The sequence below is a fragment of the Cuculus canorus genome, chromosome 3, assembly GCF_017976375.1.
Source record: "Cuculus canorus isolate bCucCan1 chromosome 3, bCucCan1.pri, whole genome shotgun sequence".
Taxonomy (NCBI): Eukaryota; Metazoa; Chordata; class Aves; order Cuculiformes; family Cuculidae; genus Cuculus; species Cuculus canorus.
The window spans coordinates 95666223-95689477 of NC_071403.1; the positions used below are offsets into that span (position 1 = coordinate 95666223).

Below are 23255 nucleotides of genomic sequence, written 5' to 3' on the forward strand. Positions count from 1 at the left end.
TCATCGAGAGCAACCATAAATGACACATACTTGTGACTATATCTGTATTTTTGCCATCGTGTTAAGAAGCTATGTGATCAGAACATTTTCCCCATAAATTCTTAGATTATCAGCTTTTTATATCAATTTGATTGCTATTTTACAAAATTCAAAATATTCTACTTAATTTATATGAGAACCAATTCCTAAAGTTTTCACTAATTGGTTTTCCAGTGTTATTTGTTTACACTTATTTTCTTTACATTTCCATCTACAAATTCAAGAAACAAGGTGTAGTTGTGGGTTATTACATTGAATTCAAGTTATAGCTTTTATAATGGCTGGGAAAATGAAATTACTTTACTTTTTAAGTACCAGCTATATACATTCAAAAGAAAAAAAGAGTGATATAGTTTCAGTTTCACTTTTATTGCAGTAAGTGACATCAGGTACATATGGAGAGACTCTTAGCTGTCATTTTCTTGGTTTGCTCTCGCAAACTCAAAGAATATACTATTACAAATAATAACACAAGGATATTAAGCTATTGCATGATTTCTTAATAAAATTCCCATTACACAATCTGCATACTTGTTTTATACCTAAACAGTTAGTATTTCAAGAGCAGTAATTCAGTTACTGAATGCATATTAATGACAACGGTGAGTGAGAAACCAATAATCTATCCCAAATCAGTATGCTGTCTCTGTTTTGCTTAGAAATAGTCCAAATTCCCTAATTATAATGCAATAATACTAGTAATGATTTTTATTTTTTTCCATTATGCTATACATCTTCAAAATGTTGTTTAATGAAGAAATGCTCTTCATTGAGGTCTATTATGCTTTGCAAGGTACATTGCTGCTGGTCATTTATCATGTAAAATGTACCTCTTTCCAGCGCCACCTGCCCATTTTACCTACAAGGAATACAAGTTCTTCAAGGCAGAGGGTTTGTTGCAATGAGTAGCCAATTCAGGGAAATGCTCCAGTACTTTTCTGGTCTTTCCATGCACTGATACGGTTGAACTAAACTCCTCTGCTATTACTCATGCTTTGTTGCACAACGATGATGGCTGTAGGAACATCAGGCTGTAAGGTCGGCTTGGTGTTTCATGGGTTAAGGCTTCCTTATAACTCAGTGATGCTTTCCAAAGCCATTTATCTTTTTTAGCAGACTTACGCCCTGCCCTGTGACAGCTGGTGATTTGTACGCTTTGATTTTAGTTTTTCTTACCGACTCTTCACAATACCTGTTATCTGTTCATGTTGGCTCAGGTTGGGATATCTAAACTGTAATAGTTCAGTGGGATTTTGTTTTCACTTTCCTGAAATATTCCCTTAACTAAAACAGAATTATGTCAGTGTTATGCACATGTATAGTGCATATTTCCTCAGCTTAACTCTACTCTTACTTGGAGCCGTTTCACCACTGAGTTCAGTGAGACTGTCAACAGCCATATGGCACCCAAAAAGCAGACCATGGAACATGGCATCTCACGTACAGTGATTACTACACGTTTAAAAAATGTGTCCAGTCCTGCAGCACATTTGAGAAACTCGGTGCATCCCCATGGTAGCCTGTTTAGGCAGAATCCACTGTTAAAGGAGCGTAGCCTGAAAGGTTACGCCTTAACATGAGAAATAAAAAACATAATTTTCTGCTTCAGGGTTCCTTTTTGTACTTTAGCAGCTAGATGCCTGTATTATATCTGTTCTCTCTAAAACGGTTTTATAACATGTTCTGTTTGCCAGCACAATATCAAATGGTCCCCAGACACTGTTTTAACTTACTTGCCGTGGGTTTTTTACTATACCTCACTTTGTAATTACTGCCTCCCATTGCCAATAAATCATACCCTCCAGAAGGCCCTATTTAAGACTGAGTAATAAAATACTGGGAGATTAATATTGAGTTGATGACAGATCATTTAATGCAACTCTTAGCAAAACTCTCCAGTGTCTAGGAAATTGGCAGAGCACTGCTGATGGCTGCTTTCTGATGTCATTCAATTAGCAACCAAGGGTTAGTTCACTGAGGTTATTCTCCAGAGTTTAAAGGAGCAGATTTCTCTTTAATCTTCAGTTCTCTCAGGGAATTGTATAAGGTGAATTTAATTCACGTATATTTGGCATGAAAATGGATATTCTTAGATTGCAAAGCAAGACTTGCACTGTTGTTTCAACAACGTGGTTAGTAAATATAAATAGTTTTGTTTAATTGTGTGCTGATACCCCCTGTGAGAGCACAAGAGCTTTGCATGCATGGATCCGTATTCGCGTTCTGAAGTTGCAGTCTAGATTTTCTCACAAACTTATGTGAAATTGTAAACAGCTGCATATGTTGCCAGGCACTTGGATGACTTGCCCTACTGATTTCAAAATCCTAGTCCCAACACCTGTTTCCTTCCCTATACACAACCCCCGCCTCCCCCTTTATGCCATCTTGGCAAAAAAGGAATCTTAAAATGGGTGTGGGTGACATTTATCTAATTTACAAGCTGATTTCAGTAGGGCTGTTCATGTGGGTACATTCCAGATGAGTAAGAGCATTGATAAATCAGCTGTGGTAAATTTAGCAGCCACGGTTTTTACTGCATGGCTGCCATTCTGCTCCTCTGCCATTGATTACCAGAACAGGCAGAAGGGGATGTACCTCTGCTTAACCTACTTCACTTCTCACTCAGATGCCTTAGTTCTTCTGAAAGGACACGCTTTAAGGTAAGACGTTGCAGTATGCTTATTTGTGTTTTAGTACTGGTGAAGTCAAAGAGTTTTTGGTTTAAACTTATGAGAATTGCTGACGTGAAACCTGCTCCTCCTCACCCCTCCAGGTCAGTGTGATGTGTCATCAGGGACTGCCTTTCTGCCAGGGTTTCAACCAAGGTGTTCAGCTCCTACTTAGCATCAGGTTAGAGCAACTGAAAGGGCAGAGACTTCAGATGTCCAGAGGAAAAAAAGGAGCTTTGGTTGCCTCTAAATTCCACCAAGGCTACAATTTCACACTATTAGTATATATTTTCATGGTGTATGAATGTAATGTGTAAACATACTAACAGCAATCCTTTGTTTGAGAGAGTAGCTGCATAAAGAATTTTCTGGGTGGCAACACCGTCTAAAGTAGGTATTACCTGTCGCCTCACCCTTCGCCCACACTGCTGCCCTCCCCCTGGTGCCGTCACGATGCGTATGAGCCGCGTAACAAACCCTGTCAGTGAAATGCAGCTAGTTGAAAAGTAATCCTGTGTGAAAAAAAGAGCCTTTTTTTGAGTGTCACTTGTGTGATCCCATTCACAGAATAGCTTGGCAAACAGTGGGAATGGCACAGCTGAAAGACAGGAGCTTGTCATGACAGTGAGACAGAAGTAAAGGCAAGGGAATGCCTTGAATGGGTATGTCATGCTTGCTACTGAACACTTTGTCATTAACCCCTTCACCCTCATTTGGCATCCAACATTGGTATACATAAACAGGACAGATCATCTGTTACTTGATAGCTGCATACATATCTCAGCTGGCTTATAACGTGCTTGAGTAATAGCTGAACTCTTGGACATTAATAGGCGGTTGCAATGTTATCACTTGTTTCCTGAATTCAACACTTTCCTGCAGATGAAGAAGACAAGCTGGTTACTCAGAACTATGTTCTCAGTGGTCATAATTTCTCTGGAACTTTATTGATTCAGATTTAATAACCTGAAAAGATTCACCTCCTTATCCACTTTCCTTTGGGAATAAACAAGAAAGAGTTATCACTGGAAGAATTCATGACTGAAGTTTTCCTGAGAGCAGAATGATCACTTTTTGTTCTTATACAAGAAGATATTCTTTCTGGTAGTACTTTCTTAGGTATCTTGTGAACCTTTGGGTGTCACACCTATCTTTTTATTTTTAAAGAAATTCACGCCTTCAAGAGAAGGCATCAAGTGATAACTCCCGTTCACCTCTATCTTGATATTTGATAAAGCAGTACCGGTTGATACTGAGTAAGAGATTACTCTTCATAATTGTTTTTAGCATTTAGCCTTTACAGTAGTCTAAGCACAATATGCATTTGAATCCCATGAATGAGGCAGGATCGGCAGTCCATCGATACGTTACCATTAACGTTTGCCATCACCAATAAAACAGAATAAGCTCATCTGAAACTGAGTGTTTCTTGTAGTTTCCTTGTACTGTTTTTATTACAGAAGGAGTTGCATAATGTAAATAAATGGAAAAAAAAATGACTTACACAGCATCTGATGTACAGAACAGTGGTTTCCAGGTAATGAGGCAGGATTCCCAGGTGATGAATCTGGGATTCATTCCCATGATCCTATGACATGCAGGAATGTGCTTTGCAGGACTCCTCTGTGAGCTGCAAAACATTAACAATTTTCTCACATGAGGATTAGGTCCCAAAAAGATCAATTGGAATACAAAGTATTCTCACTGAATCATGTGTACTTTTCCCCTACACACTCCTTATTTCAGTTTTTCCTGATTTTTCCAGTGATAGTCATGAAAAAAAATTAAACCCATTGGGTAGTATCCATTCCTTTAAGGCTTACCCTGCACAGTACTGGTTAAGGGTTTGGAACAATCACATGAAAAGTAATGCTCATGGAATTCTTCCCATGTTTACACCAAACTCGCTGTCTTGGGGGCAAGGCAGTCAGTCCCTGAAAGCATCTTAATCTTGCTGAGTAGGCATGATCAGTACAGTCCAGGATTTATGCATGTCTCTAAGAAAACACTAAACATTGACTGAAAGAGCAGTGAATGAAGTGTTGGCTACAGACTTGACAGTAGATGTAAAATATTTTAAAAGCCTTAAGATAGAGTTGTTTAAAAGAAAAATTGCACCCGATATGAAATATTTTCTGCTACCAGTTGAGAGCGAACGATTCGGATAACTTTTTTTTCAACAGCACTTATCCATTGTGTTAGTGAGCTTACATGCCTGCTTTTTAAAAGACGTTACACGGTGATGTTAGATGCTCAGCATTTCAAACACCATGTGGCTTAAGCTGTTGAGGCCATTCCTGTCAAGATGACCTTGGAGATGTTTGTTGCCACCTTCTCACCAGAACTTCCAAGCTCTACAGCAGAATCAGCAGAGCAGGTTATTCTCATCTATAAGCAACGATCAAGCTATTCCTCGAACTGCCTCTCAGTCTTTGTACTAAAGTGGCTGCAGAGAACTTTAATGGTTTGTTATACATACTGTCTTTTGGGTTGCTTTGGTTTTAAATTGCTCTACATGCTTGCTCTCTGAGTTCATGAGTAAACCCAAGAGCATATGTATGCAGCTATGTGTGCAATAAGTGAAATAACTACATATGGGAAGCAAGGCAGATGAATTCTTTATTCTGCAGGTCAGAATGAGGAACACTGCTGTCTTCATACCATGATATTTGCATTGCTTTTAAGTTTCTTGATTGAAAAGCTGTATCTACTGCTTTTTTCAGCATTAATTGCCTTGTAGCAACTTTGGGAGATAGATGTGGGTTCTCAGGATGAGGTTATAATAATTTCCTCTGAGATTACAATGGCATAGCAAGTAGCCGTAAACACCACAGCCTTCCCTGCCACTGAACAAGAAGTAAGACTCCAGACAGATACGAAGTAGGGTTCTTTGGCCTCTGGTAAGGTAAAAGTCTCTGTATGGAGAGGATAATGATAAGCAACTCTGCAGAGAAGTGGTAGAGAACAGGGATTATTCTACCAGGCTGCGGTGGACTATGTAAATAAAACTGAGAAGATGTTGGCAGCAGCTTCTTAATTATAACTTGCTGAGATTCTTTGCTTGCAACAAAATTAAAATATTTTTATCTGATACAGAAAATGCCAGCAAATAAAACTCTCTAAGACTTGTTTTGGAGTTTTAGAAAGCAAGCATCCTTTATCAGGCCTGGGCAATACGAGGGAGTGATCATCAATGGTGTGCAACAAGACAAGAGCTGGGACAGGATGTATTTCCCACTTACATGCATATGTATAAATTTTCCCAGAAATCTTACGCACATTCTATTACTTTCCAAGGTTTAATTTTAATGTTATGAAACTTCACAATAGTCAAAACTCTTGCTAATTTGGAGCTGGCTCCAGCTCTCTGCTTGACCTTGGCTTTAAGATTGAAAACACTGCACACAGAGGTGATTCCAGAAGAAGAAACGTCTGTTCAGCACAGATCATACTTCACGCAAAGCATTATCATCTTCAAAGAACAATGTCTGGGAAACACAATTTTAAAGAAAACATGCTAGCAGAGGATTCTGTCTAACTGTTGAAAAAACCCACAACTGCTTAGACAAAACTTAACTGTACTCTACCTTAAATCAAAATATTCCACATATCATATCAAATCACTGGAAAGCAGTGTGCAATAAACTAAATTACTTGATATGGGCAGTAATGCAAATGAATTTGCAGGATGCTGAGCCTTGCTGAGCAGCAGAGCTGATCGTTGAGGGTTTGTTTCTTAGGGCTACATTGGAAAAGTTCTAAGAGGGAAACTGCACGACTGTGCAGCATTTTCACCATTCCATGACTTCAGCAAGATCAATGTGCCACAATCCTCTCGTGCTGCACAAGTCGGTGCTTGCTGAAACAGCCATCCCATTCTGGGGGTTTGAGTTAGCGCTTCTGCATGTGCTGTGAGGGCATGTATTAAAGGTGTTGGCTCAGGTTCTTTGACAGTTTTCTGTCGCTCTGTGGTCCACTGCTTTTGTTCAGTGTTTGCAGACAGCTGTAGCTGTGCAGCTGATTTGAAGTGCTCCATATGACACAAATGGCTTTAGTATTTACCTCATCCATGCTGTGGAACAGGGTCAATGGACATCAACTTTATCCCTGCCTGTTACTGCTGTCATAGATCTTTACAGTCCGCTCTCATGAAAGCAGTTTGCTGGGCTACGCCTGAAAGCCAACAGAAAATCCCAATGAATACATTTCGTTAGTCGTGAAATACAGTCTATAAATTGCCTTCAGGGACTCTCCATCCAGATAACCGGCAGGGTCAGAATTTTCATTTACAGGATATAGGCTTGCTGAAATGAGGGGAATCCCCTGCGCGTACTGGGCTCAACCTGCCTGGAAGTTACACACCCAGACGTGCAGCCTGCATTAACCCCGACACCAACCCACTCACACGAGACTTCTCCAGGCAGGATGTGGATGCAAGCCTCAAGCCCCCAGGGCTCAGGAAGGCACAGCAAAGTGCTGTCCCGAGCTCCAGGGGCAGGAACCACTGCCTCCCAGAGATGCCTTTGCCCTTAGGAGCTTCCCAGGCAGGCAGAGCCCTGCTTCCAGAGCCCGGGGCTGTTGCCCCTTCCCTTTGGGCATCCTCTTCCCTTCCCCTCAGGCCACTGCCGTGGAGCCCAGGCTGCCCAGAGAAGCTGTGGATGCCCCATCCCTGGAGGTGTTCAAGGCCAGGTTGGATGAGCTTTGAGCGACTTGACCTGGTGGAAGGTGCACCCTGACCAAGGGCATGGAACTGGACGGGCTTTGATGTCTCTTCCAACCCAAACCATTCCATGAGTCTATGGTTCCATGAATAACATTTTCCAGTTGCAGCTGCCACAATCCAGCAGCTCAGCTGCATTAAGGAAATGAAGACTAGGGATTTGTTTTTTGTGTTAATCATAGAATTGGAAGGTTGAAAAAGACCTTTGAGATTCTCAACTCCAACCTTACCTGTCCACTACTAAATCAGGCCTGCAAGCACCTTATCTACCTATCTTTTAAATACCTCCAGGGATGGTGATTCAACCACCTCCCCAGGCAGCCTGTGCCAGTGTTTTATAACCCTTTCTGTGAAAATTTTTTTCCTAATATCTAACCTAAACTTCCCCTGGCGCAGCCTGAGGCCATTCCCCCTTGTCCTGACCCCTGTCACTTGGGAGAAGAGGCCAGCTCCCTCCTCTCCACAACCTCCTTTCAGGTAGTTGTAGAGAGCAATAAGGTCTCCCCTCAGCCTCCTCTTCTCCAGGATAAACAACCCCAGTTCCCTCAGCTGCTCCTCGTAAGACTTGTTCTCCAGCCCCCTCACCAGCTTCGTTGCTCTTTTCTAGACATGCTCCAGAGCCTCAACATCCTTCTTGTGGTGAGGGGCCCAGAACTGAACACAGTACTCAAGGTGCGGTCTCGCCAGTGCCGAGTACAGAGGGAGAATCACCTCCCTGGACCTGCTGGTCATGCCGTTTCTGATACAGCTCAAGATACCATTGACCTTCTTGGCCACCTGGGCACACTGCTGGCTCACGTTCAGCCACTGTCAACCAAGATCCCCAGGTCTTTCTCTGCTGGGCAGCTTTCCAGCCACTCTTCCCAAGTCTGCACGGGCTTTTTTGTGTCTGAAAGCGATTTCTTCAGGCTTCAAAACCAGAGGAACGGCAGCTCGAACAGGACTCTGCATTTCGAAGCAGCATTACTGCTGCAGCCCCGCCCCGCCGCCAGGGGGCGACGGCGGGCGGCGCCGCAAAGGGAATGCCTTTGGGGGAAGGTGTCGCAGTTTGGGGACTGCGGTGCCGAACCCCAGAGCTGCGCGGGCGCCTCTTCTTGGGGAAGCACAGGCGGAGCCACTGCCCGGCCAGCAGAGGGTCCCCTGCGAGCCGGGGCGCGGAGCTGGGCTGAAGCGACTGCAGGCTTTACTTTATTAAAACTTCTTTTAAAACTTTTTAAAAACTTTTCTTAAACTTTTTAAAAACTTTTTAAATGTTTTTAAACTTTCTTATACTTTTAAAATTATTATAACTATTTTAATTTTTAAACTTTTTTACTTTTTTAACTTTTAAAAAACTTTTTAAAACTTTCTTTTTTAACTTTTTTACTTTTTTACTTTTTAAAACTTTTAATTTTTTAACTTATTAAAACTTTTTACATTTTTCTTTTTTAAAACCTTTTTTACTTTTTAAATTTTTTTTACTTTTTTAACATTTTTACTTTTTGAACTTTTTGAACTTTTTTACTTTTTAAAACCTTTTTCCTTTTTTTTACATTTTTACGTTTTTCTTTTTAAAAATTTTTAAAACTTTTTTACTTTATTTAACTTTTTTACTCTTTTTTACTTTTTTTGCTTTTTTAAACTTTTTTACTTTTAAAACTTTTTTCTGTTCAACTTTTTAGCTTCTTTTTTAAGCTTTTTTACTTTTTTAAACTTTTTTACTTTTTTAAACTTTTTTACTTTTTTTTTACATTTTTCTTAACTTTTGTACTTTTTTACTTTTTTAACTTTTTAAAGTTTTTAAATCTTTTTTTTTACTTTTTTTAAACTTTTTTTTTTTACCTTTACATTTTTTCAGATAAGAATAGAAAACATACAAACTGCTTTTGATCCTGCCTGGCTTGGTTTATGGCTTTTGGGAACGCATGGAGCTTTAGTGATCTGCTTCTGACAGTGCCGCCCAGCCAAACTCAGCAGTGTTAAAGGGGAATAACCATAATTCCGATAGAAATCCCAAGCCTTGGTGTGACTAGTCCTGCGCATCTGCTCATTGTTGGTTTACTATCAAACAGCCAGTCTCCACAAGGCTTTACTACAGCAGCGCTGCTTCAAATTAACTAAGAAATTAACAAGAATTGCATGGAGATGATGCAAGATAGGCTCGTAGTTTCATGCAAGAAATATGTAAAGGTCTTGCACAAGCCCTGCATGGTTAGCTGCATCTTTTTGGCACCCGTTCTCACTGCTGACACAGTGCTGAGTTAATCCAAGAAGTGAAACAAATCGTGTTTCAAAGAATTGTTCTGGTTGTTTGGAGGATGGGAGAGGAAACGGGAAGGCGAGTTGCACTTGGATGCTAAGTGTTAATGCGCTGTTTTATCTTTAATCGGTGTGGGGAGAAGGAATGGAGCTGCTGTGAGTAAAGTGCATTTGAAAGTGTGTTTCACTTCTGCTTGGCATTGCCTACTTTCCAGCCAGCAAGTGGCTGGTTACTGCCCTTAAGTGGTTCACAGGAGCTGATCTGGGGATGGTTTGATTGAGAAACTCATACTGGAAATACCACATTTCATAGAAGGAGATGGTGAATAGAAACCCTGTGCGTAGGCTCTATCTTGGTTCTCACTATCCATGCTAGAAATGAAATACGGCGCGGCTTTGCGATACAGCGTTGTGCTACTTGTAGCATGCTCACAGTTCATGGTGAAGCAGTGGAAGTGCCGTGCATGTGTGTGAATTAAAAGGTGTGAGATAGAGGTTTCTGGGTTTAAGCGATCAAATCGTCTACAAGAACTGAGCCGTTCATTAGAGGGCTAGTAAAAGAGGAGATTGCAAGAACTGAATTATACCTTTTGTTCTGTCTATTGGAAACAGCCATCAGTTTAATTTATGCTGAAGTCCCTACTATTAGGGCAGAAACATGAAAAACCTATTAAAAGAACCAGTTCTTCCCCTCGTACTTGTCCAGGGTCCCTGATATTTCCTTTCACTATCTTCATTTCTGTGGATGGTGACTATTTTCCTTAGGGAAGTCAAGAACGATGCAAGAAACTGTCTTCCACAGGCCGTGTATGCTGATCTATGATTTATCAGAAATGGGGGTATTTCAGGGAAATCCTCTCTCAGAATCATCTTCTGGGAATGTTAATTTATGAGGAAGCCCTGAAATAATTTTTCTCTTTTCTTACATTTTTCTCTTGGATTTTGTCTGCGGAGTCTGTTGCTGATTATCTCTCTTCCTATTTACAAAGGAGATTAATATATTTTACCCTGCCTTTAATAGTCTCATAGCTTTTTGGCACACTGTTCCATCTTTACCAACTCAGGCTTGTGGGATATAAACCCCAGAGCCAAACTTCAGTTTCTTATATCATTCCACTCTTTAAGTATTGCTGGCACATTCCTGCAAAGGATGTTTGCAATCATTTGCCTTGGTTTTTACTCTGGTAAAATTATGTTCTGTGTTTTGCTCTATTAAGTAAATAGAGATTCATGGCAGCAGAGCCAGAGAATCCTCTTACCTCCCTTTAGCAAGAAATCTCTACCCCTGAGCTTTTTGTGGAAAATGAATCCAGATTTTCTGAACTGACTTTTCACTTTCAGTCTATGGTTTTGGCTCACTGGCTGTCTGTGTAACCATCTAAACGCTTACAGGCAGGAGAAAGTTTCTGATATTTATTAGCAAGAAAATTACACTTACCTCTGGGAGATGAACTAAAACATGGACTCACCCATCTGGACTTTAATCTGGACAGAAATTGTTTGAAAGGCTGAAGGGCATAACTTCGCCTTGGTGTGTTTCTTAGCAGATTGATGCAAGATGAGGTAATAAGGAGCTTTCTATTTGTTCCAAGGCTTAAGAAACTGACCTCAGGCTCAGTGTGCTGCTGACTTCTTGCAAAGCCTTACATTACAGGGGTTTGTTTGCCCATGTCTGGTGGGAACATTCATGTAGTGGTCAAAATTTACTGAAAATTAAAACTGGCATTGTAAAATAATAGCAGTAGGTGGTGGGTTTTTAGTGCCAAGAGTTTGAAATGCTTTTTTTTTCTCATGACCTTTTTATAAAGGATTTTATTTTTCTATTAAAAAACAAATCAGTTTTCATTCTTAGTAATGAAATGGTCCACTAAATGAGAATACATGGAATAGTATAACTCTCCCAACAGGTTTTATGACCAGGGCTTCCCACCCATTTAAAATAAGAAATCCATGTTGTGATCAAGCCTCCCTCATCCCCACTCATAAATCAGTAATTGAAACAACTTTCTGCCCTGCCTGTCTTTTCCTAGGTTGGATTTTAGCACTTTGAAGAATTGTCCAGTATTTCGTATTTGTCTGATGTTTGGTGGCTCAAGAAAGCCACAAATACATGTGTGGTCTCCAAGCACTGCTTATTACAATGTACGCTGAGACAAGATTAACACCCACTTAAATAATGGTGTAAGTTCCTTATTGTATGTAGATTATTTCTAAAAGAGGAGTATGTGGTAAAAGGCAGTAACTAGAGCTAATTCAGCACTCAGCAAGCATGCAAAACAAGCATAACAGAGGTGTTGAATATGTATGGGAAGATAACCTATATATTTGGTGAGAACTGTTCAATCTTAAACTCTCCTTTCAGTTATTCAAGTCAACACAGGCTGGGCAGTAGATGCCATTGGAATAATTGCCATTAATGAAGCACTCAGTCATTCTGCAGGATCTCTGAGGCATATGCTGAGTGCAGCAGGAATGGGAAGTATGGCTGAATTTGAAGGAACTGGTAATGTGCTGGGTTGAGCAGGGAATCTCAGGAGCTGCAGGAAAGAGAATCTGTTGATAGATGTGCTGATGGCTTGTGTATTGAGCAGGGTGATGGCAGCCCAGAGGGGAGGCTAGAATGAAGCTAGAACTGAAAAAGAGCCAGAGAGGGAAAACTGTAGTTTTCTAACTTCTTTTACCCTCTACTGTAACATCTTCAAGTTCTGTACATCCAGAAAGACAGAATGCAAGCAAAATTATTTCTTTCCCTCTTAGCCTTCAGTTTTCCCTGCCAGAATAGTTTTTGTGACACTTTTGGGATGAGAAAGTATTTGTTTTTTTGGTTTAAAACTGTAGCTTACCTGCTGAGAAGGGTAGACGTATACCTGAGGGCTCGGTGGGAAGAACTTATAACCCGTTATCTCAATGCTTGTAACTGAGACTTCTCCTGCCATCAACACTGCTGCTTTCTGCCTTAAGGCAGATAGTAAATACTACATTCATTTTACAAGGCAGTACATGTTACGTTTTGCAGGTCACTTTGCTCAGCACCCATCTGTGAACAGTTTATATTACCTGTACATTGATTCTCATCTTACAAGCTCTGAAGAATAACCACTGAAACCAATTATTTGCTTCTTTTAGACACCAGGATTATAGTTTGTACCACTACTTAGTCACTGTTAAATTTGACCCATAAAGTTTTTAGAGATGCATATGCCTACTCTGTTTCTGAATATAGCTCACTGCACTCTTAGTAAGTAAAAGTCTGGAAGGGACAAAAAGGGACCTCCCTCTGAAATTTAATCCAGATCATGCATGTGGTATGGTACAGAACAAGAACCACAGAGACCTCTGCCAGTCCTAGGTCTTATAAAACCTAACAAACCAATAAGCATCGAGGTTATTTTTAAACATTTAGCATGCCTCTTGAAAGGCACATACACATTTAACATCTGTATCTTTTTAAAGTGCTATTTATTCTAATATATCACAGCCCTGACAGTAATTTTGTGCTAATTGCTCAGAACAGGCTGAACTTTAGGGGATTATAAATTTAAGTATGACATTTACTGTGTGTTCTTTTCAAATTTAGACATATTGAATAGTCGACTAACCTGACATCATAGGAAGCTGAGGATGGTTGGTGACTGTCCATTTCAATCCACAAGTGTGGATTTATTACCATGAGTCAGAGAAGTAGAATTACCTTTTCATGAGGTTGGAGTGATCTCTCTTTCCATATAAGATGCTGCTATGGTAATGTTGGTCATGTTACCAGGGTGACCTAAAAACATTAACTGAGTGTTTTATACAGAATTCTTTTTAAAGGAAACTGGACATTACCTTCTGTTCCCTTACTAATGCATATGCTTATCCATACTTAGAAATACTCTTTAGGGCTTGAATTTCTGTTCAAGAACTAAAGCACCTTAATGGCGCTTAAATCCCCAAAAGGATTTAAGCGCCATTAAAGTCACTATAATTCCATCTCTGTGCTGCTTAACCCTAAATTTCTATTCTTCTGGGCATGCACAAACATCAGGACTCATCAACTGTATCTTCACTCTGTGTGGTTGCACAGACATGTAGCTCTAGCAATATGCTCTGTGTGGGGATTTGCCTGTCTGGCTGTCAGGATCTCATGTGGCATTCCTTCTAAGTGCACACACATTTGGGAGCTATGTGTGTATTTAGAAAGCTTGCTTAAGAAATTCATACTCAAATGGTTTTTCCATGATGACTGTGCAGATGGTGTGCGTGAGAGCCTGGGCTGTGAACTTTGAAATTCCTCTTTAAAACCACAGGTTTCTTTATCAACTCTAGCAGGTTTTTTTCGGTACTATGCCCTGTCCAGTCCTTGCAACATCCATATCCTTTCATTCACATGCAGAGGGGTAGTACACTAATGCTTTCCTTCTTAAGGAGCAGTCTGAAATGCCAGACATAACTGAATAGCCTCTCAGCAGCTCGGACACTGATATGTCTGTGAGCAGTAGAACTAGAGGCTTGACAAGGAGAATAGGATCCTAGAGTGTATTTGGTGTCTATGAACATTCAGAGTGAAGGAGTTGGTTATGGAAGAATTATTTTTTTCGGCTTTCACTTGTGACAGGTCAGCTTTTAGAGGGAATCCAGTTTTCAGGATATAATAATTGCATTGCTGTTTCTGAGCTTCAGTGTCCAGAATGAGCTTCTCTGTGCTTTAGAAAATTGTCACTAAACAACTGTTTCAACAATCATGAATGCTGGTAGGGCACTGTGTGAGTAATTTGGATCATAAGACAATTAAGTGCATCTTAAAGTGCCTGGAAAAAAAAAAAAGAATACTTGAAATGTCTTTAAAAAGTGGTATTATATTTTTGGGAAGAGATAGAAAATGGCTTTCTGACCATGTCCTATGACCTTATTCACTGATACACTTATTGCTGACCATGGAAAGTATTATTGTTACTCTGGAATTTAAGTATGTGTCACATGCGCCATAGTCACTAGTCTGAAGTTTCTAGGTGAGAGAAAGATGAGAACCTAAACAAGCAGTTGATTCAAATCTATCCCCCTGCCTAGACCCTAGATCCTTTGCAACCATGCAAATCTCTTATATGTTTGGGTTTTTTTCATTTCACGGGTGCTTTTGCCCCTCAAACATGGCCTTGGGTACACTGATACCTTAAGCAAGTGTAGGATTGTACCTACTCCCTACTGTGTCCCTCTGTCCCAGAAAACATTTGTTTGTTGAGTTTGTTCTTCCTCCAAGTAGGCTTTGTGAGGCTTGATAATCATCTGTCTGAAATGACACCTGACACCTATGATACCTTTGGTTTCCAGACACACCCTGGGAATGGGTGCCTGCAGTTTGTAGAGCCTGGGATTCAGTGACACAGCAAAAGAAATCTGCTGTTCCTGCCTCAGTCTGGAATGGTTAAGGGCTGACTGAGTACATGTGAAGGTCTCCTCTACAGAGGTACTTGAAGTTAAGAGCTGATACTGCTCAGTAGTAGTTTTCTATCTCATTTCAGAGCTAGAGGGCTAGAAGCAGTCATCGTCTTAACTTGTGCTAGCTGCTTTTGCCGCTGTGGGTACAGTGTCCAGGAGGACTTGATGAGCTAGAAATGCTTATTGGAAAGAAGTTGCAGTTCTTTCAGTATATTGTTACCTTCTTCTCTTCTATGGTTTCTGCAGTAGTGACCTATTCTGGCCTAAGCAAGATTACTGTATTCTCTCTCAAATGTTTCTATAGAATTCTTTCCTGTGCTGAAGAGGACTTGGACATGTCTTGCGAAAAACCACATAAGCTCTCACGGATTGAAATCATTACCAGTGAAAGCATTCGTTTCTCTAAAGGCATCCATGACACCTTTTGTAATTTAGGCACTTGTTTACCATATAATTATCAATGTGTGGTGCGTTTGAGCTGCACGGACTTCTGGGTTTATTGTAGTCCCTTACAAATCTTTTGGAACCCTAGATATGGGGATACCTGTTCATCTGAGTTCGGAACTGTAGTTTTCTTCAGTAAATAGTTCCTAAATGAGACCATCTTTGAACTTATGTGCGTAGGGTTGGACTAGATGACCTTCATGGTCCCTTCCAATCTAAACTGTTCTATGGTTCTATGATTCCATGATCCCAAGTCTATTTGTGGTGCATTGTGCGTAGGCATTTTCATAAAAGATTCTGTTTGCATTACACCCAGAACAGCGCAAGTTACTGCACATGCAGAGGACAAATGTGATATTTCATCTTATTTCAAAATACTTAGTCACACAATTAGAAGATATTTCATCATTCATGTGTAAGATAGCAAAGCTGAACTTCTGCTTGCACTCTCAACAATGGTATTTCCTGCTTTTGAATACATATTTGTGCAATTTAATATTTGCTTTAGCTTCCTGTAGAATAGTTTCCCTTCTCTTTAAGGGAACTATTATGCTGTATGCTATAAACCAGCTTCGGAACATTCTGTTCATTTGAGTAACAGCTTCTAGAAAGACAGGAAGGGAAAGGTCAGTGCACAGAGGGGTAGAAGGGTCATAAGTTTTGAAGAAATTCAGATAAAAGCAACAACAGATAAATGTAAAACAAGTGCTTCTCACTGCTTTTCACTAGATTCAAAGGGGCATGGTATTACTTGAAAGGCAGATTTTTTTTTTTTTAATAATCTCTCCTTTTTCTTGCTATTAATTTTAAGGACTTTTTCTTTGGACCTAATGTTGATAACACTTCAGAATCAGCACTGATAACTGGTTTCTCTAGTCACCCTTCCCTCTGTCCACAGATGGTTTTGCTGTCAGCAGAAGAATGTAATATGGCCAAACCCAGGCATTAAAAAATCCTATTTGAAAAAGACTGACCATGCACAAACAAACAAACTGGCACATTTGTTTCTAAACATGAAATGTTTACAGTCTAATGCATTAGATTTCATTTATTTTCTCTCCGTATATGAACTTCTTACACAAGTAGTACTGAGTATACTAAGACACATGGAAAGTAAGGAGGTGATTGGCTCAGCTTCACTAAGGGCAAATCGTACCTGAACAAATTTGGTGGTCTTCTACGACTGGGTTACAGCATGGGTGGATAAGGGAAAAGCATCTGGCGTCACCTACCTGGACTTGTGCAAAGCATTTGACACTGTTCCACACAACATTCTTGTCTCTAAATTGGAGAGACATGGATTTGACAGATGGATGTCTCAGTGGATAAGGAATTGGCTGTATGGTCACACTCAAAGAGTGGTGGTCAACAGCTCAATGCCCAAGTGGAGACCGGTGATGAGTGGTATTGCTTAGGGGTCTGTAGTGGGACTGGTGCTGTTCAACATCTTTGTTGGCAACATGAACGGCAGGATTGACAATTTTGCTGAGTCAACAAGTTTGCTGATGACACTGTGTGGCACAGTCGACATGCTGGAAAGAAGGAATGCCATTCAGAGGGATCTTGACAGGCTTGAGAACTGGACCTGTGTAAACGTCATGAAGTTTAACAAGGCCAGGTGCAAGGTCCTGCACCTGGGTTAGGGCAATCCCAGGGCAAGACTGGACACAGAATAGATTGAGAGCAGCCCTTGGGAGAAGGATTTGGAGATGTTAGTTTATAAGAAGCTCAACGTGATTCGACAATGTGTGTTTGCAGCCCAGAAATCCAACCACATCTTGAGCTGCATCAAAAGAAGTGTGACCATCAGGGTGAGGGAGGGGATTCTTCCCCTCTACTCTGTTCCTGTGAGACTCCCGCCTAAGTACTGGACTCAGTTCTGGAGTCCTCAGTGCAGGAAGGACGTGGACCTGTTGAGCAAGTCCAGGGGAAGGCCGCGAAGATGATCAGAGGGCTGGAGCACCTCCCACATGAGGATAGGCTGAAAGAGTTGGGGTTGTTCAGCCTGGAGAAGAGAAGGCACCGGGGGAACCTTACAGCAGCCTTCCAGTACCTGAAGGGGGCTACTGGAAAGGTGGGGAGAGGCTGCTTATCAGAGAGCGCAGTGACAGAATCGAGAGGTAAAGGATTTAAACTGAAAGAGGGGGGGATTTAGATTAGGTATTAGAAAGATTTTTTTCCTGTAAGGGTGGTGAGGCACTGGCACAGATTGCCCAGGGAAGTTGTGGATGCCCCATCCCTGGGGATGTTCAAGGCCAGGCTGGATGGGGCTTTGAGCAGCCTGGTGGGACGTGTCCCTGCCCATGGCAGGGGGGTTGGAACTGGATTATCTTTAAGGCCCCTTCCAACCTAATCCATTGTATGATTTTTCTAAGACTTTCCCTACAGTCATAAGGAACGAGGTTCTCACTCCATCACATATGTTACAGATCTGAGGCTTCAAAAACATGTGATAGAACCACATGGCTTAATTACAAATGTGGGATTTACAAGACCAGTGTGATTCAGTTTTGATGGTTATAGTAGTTTAAAACAGGAGAGAAGTTCTCATCGTGCCAGCATCAGAGGGCTGTGCTTATCCAAGCCAAGTGAGAAATGATCCCTGTTTTAGCTGCACTCCATTCAGTGAACGTAATTTTATAGAGACAGTTTTCCCCAACTGATTTCTCTTGTTCTGATCTTAACTCTTAAACAAGGAATTATCAATGGATTGAGAATTTTGACTGCCGTAGTTGTTTGGATAAAGGTATGCAAGGAACATTTGTTCTTACATCACAGAAAAATGTGTCTTCTGCGTATCCAGGAAAGTTTTGAGTGAGCTATTCTAGTTCTACATGTGGGTAATCCCATATACAAAATAAATCCTTTGGAGTCAAGTAAATTTGTCAAATGCTGTTTTCCACTTTCATCCCAAACTAGCCTGTAACTCTACTGTAACCCAGGTAACTTAAATTGTATTTGTTTTCTTTAGAGGAATTTTTCTTTTTTTATATATATATGTGTGTGTGTGTATATATATATGTATATACATATATGTATATAGACATATATGTATATAGACATATATACACACGTATATATATACACATATATATACACATATATGTATGTGTATATATATACACATATATGTGTATACACACACACACACATATATATATATTTGGCTCATGGATTGTATTCAAAGAGTAGTGATCAATGACTCAAAGTCCAGATGGAGATCCATGACAAGTGGTGTCCCTCAGTGGTCCATATTGGGACCAGTGCTGTTCAATATCTTTATTGAGGGTATTGACAGTGAGATTGAGTGCACCCTCAGCAAGTTTGTGGATGACACCAAGCTGAGTGGTGTAGTTGCCAAACTGGAAGGATGGGATGTCATCCAGAGGGACCTGGATAGACTGGAGACATGGGCCTCTGGGAACCTCATGAGGTTCAATAAAGCCAAGAGGAAGGTCTTACACCTGGGTCGGGGCAATCCCTGTTTTCAGTACAGGATGGGGGATGACGTGCTTGAGAGCAGCCCTGCAGAGAAGGGCTTGGGGGTGCTGGTTGATGAGAGGCTCTACATGAGCCAGCAATGTGCGCTCGCAGCCCAGAAGGCCAACCGTGTCCTGGGCTGCATCAAAAGAAGTGTGGCCAGCAGGATGAGGGAGGGGATTCTGCCCCTCTATTCCTCTCTTGTGAGACCTCATCTGGAATACTGTGTCCAGTTCTGGAATCCTCAACATAAGAAGGATATGGAGCTGTTGGAACAGGTCCAGAGAAGGGCTACAAAGATGTTCAGAGGGCTGGAGAACCTTCCCTACGACAACAGGCTGAGAGAGTTGGGCTTGTTCAGCCTGGAGGAAGAAGCCTCAGAGGGCATCTTATAGCGACCTTCCAGTACCCGAAGGAGCTACAGGAAAGCTGGAGAGGGGCTATTCATAAAGGATTGTGGGGATAGGATGAGGGGGAATGGGTATAAACTGGAGAGGGGCAGATATAGGCTAGAAATTAGGAAGAATTTCTTCACTATGAGAGTGGTGAGGCGCTGGAACAGGTTGCCCAGGGAGGTGTTCAAGGCCAGGTTGGATGGGGCCTTGGGCAGCCTGGTCTGGTGGGAGGTGTCCCTGCCCATGGCAGGGGGATTGGAACTAAATGATCTTTAAGGTCCCTTCCAACCCAAACTATTCTATGAGTGTTTATACCCATAGTGTCACTAGTTCCGTCAAAAGCAAGAAGTGTGAAAAATAGAAAAACAATACCCCCCCAAAACAATCCCAAAAGAACTAAACAAAAAACACAACCCCAAAATCACAACAAAAACAAACAAACAAACAAACAAACACAACCTGCAAAAAAACCCTCTCAAAACCAATTGAAGGTATTCTTGGGTTTCAGTGGAGTGCCATTCATTTCAGGTGTTTTGGATGAATTTACTTGAATGCAAGTAGTAATCACATGGCAATAAAATTTACCTTCCTGTTCGTAGCTTTCTAGTGACTCAGCACAGTTATTTTTAACAAGTCTTGCAAAGATCCACAAAGATATAGTCTTCAAAAGATATTTTATTCTTCTTGAGATGAAAGAATGGCACTACTATATCTTTTTATTTGAGATAGACTCTCAAAAGAAAGCTATTGTTAACAATTGTTAATAGAGTACTACTTTATAATTGAGGAAAAAATCACTCTGCTTTTCCTTTGATGTCAGAATGCTTTGAAAAAAAAGTATCAGTTGTTTATCCTTTCTTCCAGATGAAGAAATTGAGGTGCTTTCTGTGTGGTTTGTGTGTTTAAGTCACACAACATGGCAGGGATTAAAATCTGGCAATTAGATGTGTACCCATGCTATGACTCCTTACTGCCACACGAAAGTCTGGAGTGGCCAACAGAGACTCTAGAAGTTCCAAATGTGGTTGAGGATGGTGATGACCCTGTTGTAGGAGAGATTCAGACATGGCCCTTAGGGCAGAAGAAACCTGACAGAAGCAAGCTGAGGGAGTAGAGTGGCTAAAGGAATTGAAATAAATGCTAAATCATCCGAATGGGTCATCAACCTTTACAAAAGGTTCCAGGAGGATCCAAGTAACTAAACTTGCCTGTCAGATTGCAGACCTAAATGGGAATTAAGATAAAGGAACTGCGAATCTGTAGGTACTTAGATAAATACAGTCTACTTGAAGAGAGTCAGCATGGCTTTCCTAAAATGAAATTCAGGCTTATGGATGCATCTGGAATTCTTTGAAAGGGTTGATAGACATGTTGGTCGGAGAGGTACAGTAGATGTAGTTCATCTTCTAAAGAGATGTCAGTAAATTCCCTCACCAAATATTTTTCAAGAAACTGAATAGCTATGAATAGAGAAAATGCATATGTATGCACAAAGACTTGATTAAAAGGTAGAAAAGAGAGTAGAAGTGAATGTTGAACTCTTAGCTGGGGCAGGTCATCCAGTGGAGCTCCACAGGACCCTGTGCTGGAACCCACACAGCTCAACATTTTCAGAAATGTTATGGTAAGAGAGTGAGTAGAGGAGTGAGAAAGTTTCTGATGGTACAAAATTACTCCAGATAGTAAGGAGAAGGGGAATTTATGAAGATTTGCAGGAAGACTTTATATTTACAGTTTGAAATTAAAATGGCAGATAATTCAATGCAAGTAAACACAAGGTAATGCATATAGGGAAAATCAATCCTGGCATCATATATAAAATGTTGGGCTTGAGTTTAACATTACTAATCAGGAGGGAGATTTGGGGCTTGGCAGTCATCAAAAATGCTCACCAAATTTCTGGAATTGTTAGGAAAGGGACAGTGAACATCAAGATTCCACTGTATTTGCCCATGGCTTGACCACAGCTTGAATACTGTGTGTATCTGGAAAAGCCACATCGTTCCCGGAAAAACTCAGTAATAGGAACGATCAAGGATGTAAAGTGGCTACCAAAACTGAAAGTGAACGTATAGGCTGGGACTCTTTATCCTGAGGAAGAAACAACACCACAAAGTGTGAGATCTTGTAGCATGGAGAGGACAGATAACTGTTCATTCTTCAAATTTAAGAATGATGGGCTATCAGGTAGAGCTACAGGGAACAAGGTCAACAGAAAAAGAAATGTTTTCTAGGTCTCCTAAGTGATGATAGCCCTGTGGAACTTGCCACCAAAAGGTATTGCAGATGCTGGTACTGTGAATGAGAAAGTGATCAAATGTTTGAGAGAAAGATCTACAGAAGGCCACTACCTAAAGGAATCATGTCAAGCTTGCGTGACTCCCTGGCTGAAAATAGCTGGAGTGTGGGAAAGCACACAGAGGAAGATGCTTGCCCTGCTCTTATTCTTCCTTGGACAGCTGCTTTTGATCACTGCTGCAGAAAGAAAATGGGGCTGGGTGAAACTTTGGTCTGAACTGGTGGAGCTGTTTAGTTGAGAAGGCAGGCAGCTACTCAACAGGCAGCTACGTGACATATGCTAACCTGAGGCGCCGAATGATACCCGAGCTGGCTTTAAATGACCTACCTCAGCTGCCAGTAGCAGGCTGTTCCCTGGCTGCACGGAGAACTCATCCCCTCAGTGGCATCAATTAGCCTGTGCTGAGTTTCTTGCTGTCATCGCGGGGGTGTTCGCAGCGCTAAGCTAGTTTGTATGAAAATATTGCTATGCCACACTACTCTTCGCTGTGCGCACATACCCCCTGTCTAGAGTAGGCGTGGTGGTGCACCAGTTATTTTGGCAGAGTCTGCAACTATGAAGTTGCTGCATTCTCGAAAGCAGAAGAAAAAGGATTCCAGCTTCAGCTCTGTTCGCTTCCATTTTCTGTTTATTCATTTCACAAGTCTAATAATATTTCTGAGTGTCAGCTCTAGCACACTTAGCTTAGGGTCTGAAAATCATTAGGGATTTTTTTTTTTGGTTCATGCCTCACTGTCAGCAGCAGTAAAGATCTGAAGCCAGAACTGATGGTGTATCAAGAATAGAATCCAGTGCATTCCTTTTTAACTGTGATGGCTTTGAAGATCTAATAGCACTGCAAATTAGTAAATAACTATTTTTATCATTAAAGTCAGCAGTTCTGACTCAGTGTCCATCAGTGAACTTTAAATAATACGATTTTTAAAAAAATATTGTCACTCTTTCCTTTTTAAAGTGTAGTTAAGATAATGATGTTTATTAGGGAAATGAAACTGTTATATTGGTGTCATCACAGACTAATGAAGAATGTTAGTAAGTACTTATGTAAATTAATACTGCATACTTTAATCATGTGATTCTCAGGATCTCCAGTTGGGGGCACTGGGCAAACGTAGAAACATGCCAATGGCCAGTTTTAATGAAACTTTTACCTAGTCCAGTAAGTCCTTCTGCTAAAGGCAGAAAAACTAAACAAAAAAAAAATGACCGCCAAACAAAAAGAACAAAAAGAAAAATGGATGTGAGGTACATATGTGATCCTGGATTTGGGATTTTTTTTAAGAGAAAGATTCTGTTTTCAAAATTCTTTGCTACTAACAAACAATTGTACTGTTTTATTTTCATTACCCATAAATCATCCAGTTTATTTTTCAAAACTAAGCATCAGTGTTTTTAAAACCATCCCCTTAATCAATAACTTCAAATTCTAATAGCCCCAGGTATAAAAGTTATTGTAATTTAAATTTGTTTAAATGCATTTTCATTGAATGTTTCCAGCCTAGCATAAAACATTGGCTCTACCCACCTTCAATATTGCTTCAATATTTATTCAT

The 23255-nt window shown here is 40.7% G+C and overlaps 1 long non-coding RNA gene across 2 annotated transcripts; it reads right to left on the reverse strand.

The window, feature by feature from the left end:
• Window positions 1-420: 420 nt before the first annotated feature.
• LOC128851755 (uncharacterized) lies at window positions 421-22157 on the reverse strand. Of its 2 annotated transcripts, XR_008449181.1 has the most exons (4): window positions 22030-22139; window positions 6771-6881; window positions 4213-4338; window positions 421-3584 (listed from the first exon to the last, which is right to left on the reverse strand). It is a non-coding gene; the product is annotated as an uncharacterized LOC128851755 (long non-coding RNA). The 2 variants fall into 2 exon arrangements; XR_008449182.1 differs by lacking the exon at window positions 6771-6881 and having other exon boundaries at window positions 22030-22157.
• Between the last annotated feature and the right edge of the window lie 1098 nt (window positions 22158-23255).